The sequence below is a fragment of the Lactuca virosa genome, chromosome 7 (genome assembly GCF_052849685.1).
Source record: "Lactuca virosa cultivar CGN04683 chromosome 7, Lactuca_virosa_CGN04683_v6, whole genome shotgun sequence".
NCBI classification, from domain to species: domain Eukaryota; kingdom Viridiplantae; phylum Streptophyta; class Magnoliopsida; order Asterales; family Asteraceae; genus Lactuca; species Lactuca virosa.
In genome coordinates, this window is record NC_136432.1 from 180,799,564 (window position 1) to 180,806,374 (window position 6,811).

Sequence of the window (6,811 nt, forward strand, 5' to 3'; positions counted from 1 at the left end):
TAAATGTTATTGTACTCTTAAGTAGTATAATGTAGTTATCGTCCATATAAAACCATGAAAAGTGTGTTTTCTCTATACTGAAATAGTTTTTGTATTTGTACTTATATGAAAACTGGGTATTTGTAAATGTCTTGTTTTACCAGCTATACTTGTAAAATATTGTATTATAGTTTTATTATTAAATAAAACTATGTGAAGTTGTTTATTTATTCATACACTAGTCGTATTATTCAATACCAAATTGTGAGTTATCATAACCATGCTTGATGACCTAAGATGGATTGAAATCGATGTTCTTCAGGCGTCGCAATTGGTACGATATTTGTCATCTCAGGCCTGCCGGCCTAGCTGTTGCAAGCAGCTCAGGTGCGGGATTGTCAGTCTCGTATAGATCAATACACAAGTGTCACGCTCTCCCTCCAGGAGACTTGCTCAAAATCGAATATGGTGAAAATGGTACTTCTAGAAAAAATCAGAAAACCAAACCACTTTAAATTAAAAAAACGGGGAGAATAGTATTGGGACTTGGAAGCATGATGCGAAAAAGAATAAAAAAATCTTTGTTAAATTTATTTGTAGTTGGAGAATTATCGTTCAAGTTTGTAGAGAGTGAATCCTTTATTGAGTATACTAATGCACTGAATAGGAAAGTAGTGTTCCAATATAGAACCATAATTTTAAATAGAGTCATCGATTACTTTCTAGAAGAAAAGGTTAAGTTGTTTAAATTCTTCAGTAATCCCCTAAGTAATGTGTATTTGACCACCGATTGTTGGACAAGCTCATGTCAAAGGTCGAGCTATATGGTGGTCATGACCCACTTTATTGATGAAGATTGGACCATACAAAAAAGAATTATCAACTTTAAATGTTTAGATAGTCATAAGGGAGAAGACATTGGGTGTACGTTGTTGGCTTGTCTTCAAGAGTGGGGTATCAATAATGTAATGACCATAACCATGGACAATTCTAGTGCAAATGATGAGACAATCGAAATTCTAATGAAAAAACTTCCAAGCTTGTACGATTGGGGGGGGGGGGGGAACAATTACACGTAAGGTGTATGTCCCACATCCTTAACCTTATTGTTAGGGACGGGTTTGATCAACAACAATCTAGTATTAAGTGCATGCAAATGGCCGTTAAATACATTAGGAACTCCACACAATGGATTCAAACGTTCAAAGAATGCATCAAAGTACTAAATGTGGAATCCAATAAGTTTTTGGGCAATGATAGCCCAACCCGATGGAACTCCGCATACAAGTTATTGGAGATTGCAGTGGAGTTGGAGAAGGTTTTTGGCAAGGTTGACATTAATGGTAATTTCAAATTCCATTACATTGTTTTTTTTAATTTTAGCATGTTCGTAAAATTTTAGGCAACTTTGAACTGTCATAACGTCTTCGATATTTGTCCGATTTACTTAATTTTTTTTCCAGCTTGTAGTTCACAATTTAAGCTAATGTTTACATAGTCTATATGATATTTTTGGTTATATATTCATTGAGATAAAATCCCCTAACATGGGGTATTGAATTTGAGTTTTCTCTTTCAGCATATTTGTAGAACTTTAGGCAACTTTGAACTGACATAACATCATTGTTATTTGTCTGGTTAGCTCGATTTTTTTCTATCTTGTACATTACTATTTAAACTATAGTTTACACAGTTTACATGCAATTTTTGGTTGTGTATTCAATGAGATACATACTCCTAAGGAGGGGGGGGGGGTACTAAATTTGTTTTTTTAAACTAACATTTACTTTATTGTAACATATCCTACATATGTTCAAGATGTTTTGACCCCCGTAGAAGAAGATTTCAATATTTAAGAGCAATGGTAGGATTTCATGAGAAATTCAAGGTCAAAACCAACATAGTATTGATGTCAATAAAACCAATCACACATCGTTTTTTTCTAGAAAAATATGTGATGTGTACAAACACATTAAAGAATGGGCAGCGAATCCCAAATTTTATTTGATCAGGAAGGCCATGATTTAAAATACGATAAGTATTGGGTCGACCTTGAAAAATTAAACAAATTTTTGTATTTTTTGGTCATATTACATCCATGGTTAAAGTTTGATTTTCTTCAACAAGCCTTTGAGAAGTTGATTAATTTGAAGATTACACAAAAAGATCTCATGCTCAACTTGAAAGTCAGTTTGAAGGCTAAGACCTTAATCCGGGGTTTTGAAAAACAATTTGAGACTTTTTTTATTTCTACAAATAAAAGTTTGACAAAACGAATATTGTCAAAGTCAAACGCATGGTCATGAAGATGTAGTTGTGACTGATGACGAGAATGACTTCATGGGTGATTTAATTGTACAAACGGATTGCCCATCAACATCAATGGAAATGGACTTGCACGATACCAAAACGAGTAGTCAGTTAAATACAATAAAGATTTTGATATTTTAGTTTGGTTGAAACAAAACACATCTTTTTACCTTACTGCATCCCGTATGGCAAAATGGATAACTTTATTATTTGTATACTTCTTTTATAAATATATTTTAACACTTTCTATTTTTATGTTTATAGATATTTTGGGACTACAAATCTCTATCGTGGTGTCATAGATGGCTTTTAGTACAAGCGGGCGGATATTACATCCATACCGATCAAATTTGTCTACAAATATAGTAGAGACTTTGGTTCGCACCCAAGATTGGGTAAGAAAATCAAGAAAGCCAATTGTGGACAACATTGATAAAATTTAGAAAGACGATGAAGTCACGAATTCTTTAGAATAGGTAATAAACATTGGAGGTGGAAAGGGAAAACAACCAATCAATATTCCCGAATAGTTAGTTCTTGTTTGAAAAATGTTATTTTGGATATGGTTAAAAACTTAAGATTCATATTTTAGTTTGGGTGTTAAATGTTTAATCTTTAATTTATATACTTATATATGGATTTTTGGGTGTTTTAGGTGTTTAATGTTTAGTGTTTAATATGTTGATTCATAACTATATCTCAAGGTTTTTGTGTATGGATTTACATTCTTATATCTCAAGAATAGTTAATTCGTGTTTATATTTGTACTACAAAAATTCTAATCTTTTTTTTTTCACTTTGGAAACAATTATATATACTTTGAATTATTTTTAATTAACAAATTTGTTTCTTTAAAAGATTTGTCATGGAATCATAAGCTACAAAATTCATAAAAGATACAATGTTTATAATCAGATTGTAAATGTTGTTTGGTTTATTTGGGTTATTCGGGTTATAGAATCCTATTACAGTTCTTTTCGGTTATATTAGGTCTTTAATCATCTTGTACATATTATTCGGGTAATAACTAAACCGAACCGATTAATACCTAAACCGAACTGAACCCGTATTGGTTAATCGTTCTGGTTTTCGGTTCATGCAATTACCCTTATTTAGTTTTTGGGTTATTAGGGTTTGGGTTGGTTCGGTCCGGTTCCGACCCGAATAACATCCCTAGTTGTGTCCAACAATCTCTTCCCCCCAATGTGTTCTCCCTCTTCCCCATATGATTCATCAACTCCCCTTTCTATCTTCTATTTTGTCTCATAAAATAAAAATCCAAACCCAAAATTACTTTGGAAATTGTCTTTAATTAAACATCGATTTGAGGATGAAGAACAATTTGCTTGATGATATGTGCAAGTGTTGCGGTGGCTTGATAAACACCGCTACCATATTGCTCTAGACTCTCTCTTGGAAGATACATCGACTTTTACTATTCTTCTATCACTGCTTGCTCATCTTCATCTATCAAATTTCTCTCTCTCTACAAAGAACCACTCATTGCCACCACAACCTATATGCTGCTACCACTAATCATCACTACCACCACTTCCATTATCCTTCATGTTTGGAAAATGTGTTATACCATCTCTTCTTCAGATACATCCTTTTTTAGTAGGCAAACACTCCAAAGAATTTAGAAAGGAAAGTCGACACTTGGGGAATTTGTTGATGTCATTCCAAAATGCAAAACAAGAATTTAAACATGTAAGAGACTTTAACTCATCGCCATGTCCCTTATTTGCAGGAGTTCATGCACCACTACATGCAACAATTAAATGAGCTTGAAGAATAAGTAAACGTGTGAATAAAATCAAGAAACATGCAGAAATCAAACTTGCAGCTCAATCATCAAACGTGGCAGGTATTTTGGTTACTAGTTTGGGCCTATCAATCTCCTCATGCGCTAGCTAGTCCTGGTCTTCTGTTGGGCTATCCAGAGTCGTATCATCCCCAAACTCACGGGAATCGACTTTGTCCTCAAGCGACATAGTAGAAACTTGCATGCATGATTTAGTTAGGTATTTTTACTTTGATGAGTCCTTATGGATGATGTATATTTTTATGCAAAATGGTGGTTTTTTCTGGAAATTTTCGTGGGTGAAAGGAAGAGAAGGAATGGGGGGTTTTAGAGAAAAGAAAAGAGAGAAAAGAGGGATTCTATCTCTCTAGATAACTCATCTCTCTCGTCATATCTTTGGGGTTATACTCCACCAAAATCGTCCACCAAATTATTGAGATGCTTATGAACTCATGAAGAATTGACTGTGAAAATCTCTCCCACAGATTATGCATCTAACTTCGTATTTTCTAGAGAGAATGAGGAGAGAAGTTTTCTAGAGAGAGAAAGAAGAGAGATGTGTGTGTGTTGGAGAATGAGAGTGTGAGAGGGATATGGGGAGGGAGAGATCCGAATTTTTGAGGTATAACACCCTCTCTTAATCTTTTCTTTTTATAATATTAAAATCTATTATAAAAAAATATCAAAGTTTCATAAAATATATAACATAACCTAGCTTTTATCCATAAAACCTTGATTTTTGGCTTATAAATTAAGGGTAAATGTTAATGACTTAATTTTTATTTTCCTTGATGATATTTTCCTGAATTTAATTATTTTAAAGTGATATTATAAGGTTCATAACAAATTTTATGGAGTTTTAGGTGTGAAAGTTTATAAATTTGAGTTTAGGGCTTTTAGGGTTTTTTGGATTTTGCTAAACTTTGAATATCAAAATAAATTGAATTTTTGAGACTTCAAATTATTTTTGTGTTTCCTAACTCTTATTCAATTTAGAAATAATGTTTGTAATTTATTTTTATCGGTTTCTTGGCATTCTATGTAGTGATTCCGAGGTTCAAACGAAATTGAGGAATCAAACACACTAGTCCTAGTTTTCAACTTTGACTTAACATACTATGAGACTCTAACCTAATTTTTACTTCTAGGTCATGTTCATTATGTGTGTATATGAAAATGTGTTCCAGTCAAGGAATGACCCGAATTTGAATAGGTGTTACAATTTAAGTAACTATAGAAGTCACGTATCGATGTGAAATCTAAGTACACTATCCATCGTTTCTAATTGTTTCCAAGTTTCTAGTAGGTTATAACATATCTACTAGTTACAAAGTCTAGTATGTGTTGTGCCTATATGTGCAACTAAGTTTATTCAAATCTAGAACTGTCTCAAATTTTGATGATTGTCACATTTTTGGATGACCAAAGTCTTAATGTTTAAGACTTTATGGTTCTAGAGTGCTTTTGAGTCATGGATCTGAAGTTTGAGCTTAAATGATTAATCCATTAAGCACTTATGGAAGTATTAAGCCATGTAAGTGTACGCACTGCGTAAGGCAGCGTACGCCCCGCATACTGAGTCAACCACTATGTGGATGGTCAATGTGAGGCTAATTACGCCCAGTGTACCGAAGGGGTACGCCCTACGTACGCCTTCTATTTGGGTTTCAGAGTTTGGGCTTCGGGTATTAGGTCATCTGTTGGGCTTTGATACTTGGGCCCTAATGGTCTATCTGGATAAGTGTGTTTTTGCCCAATTAGGGGATCAGACCTTTGGATAAGGCCCAATAAGGTGTTTGGGCCCAATTTGGAAAATTGGGCCAATCATGGGCCTTGAAGTAATTTGGGCCTTTTGGATGAAAGATTTGGACTTGGGCCTTGGCCCAGTTACGGAAGGGCTAAAATGGACATTTACCCTAAGTATGGATCCTTAATCAAGAATGGTATCCCAATTGTTAATTGGATGTTTGTTTATTGTGATAGTTCAGGATTTTATGTGAGTCAGCAGTCGGAGGTTTCAGTACAGTTCGACATTGTGAGGTGAGTTTTCCTCACTGCACTTGCGGGTCGAAGGCATCAATGTCGACTCATTGGATTGATATTCTGTTATGCATGATTTTATGATGTTATGATTTGTTTGATCGGTATCCGGGTAGATAGGATGTTGCTATGTTGTTTGGATCTGTTAGATCGGTGTCCTGGTATATAGGATGATGATATGTTTAGTGATCTATATATCTGTTTGACTGGCTGTAGTTTGTTATATGATTGTCTATTATATGTGCACATGTTTGGTTGGTGGTTGAGGCTTCACTGCATTGTGCGTAAGCCAACAAGCCGGGGCATTCCAACCCGATGGTTGAGGGCCCAGAGTATTCCATCCCGAGGATGATTGACTCATAGTATGTTGGCATTCCAACCTGATAGTTGAGGGGCCTGGTGTATTCCAACCAGATGGTTGATAGGACCCATAGTATGTTGGCATTCCAACTCGATGGTTGAGGAGCCTGGGGTATACCAACCCGATGGTTGATTGGATCCATAGTATGTTGTTCTTATGTTTGTGCTAGTCGTATTATATCAGTATTTTGGGGGAACTCAATAAGCTTTGGGCTTATAGTTTTGGATTGTGTTCCAACTGCCTCCGAGGATTGCGGGGAGGCGAAGGCGTGATCGTGCACCTCCTCATGTTTTATTTTATAATTTTGGGATTTCTCT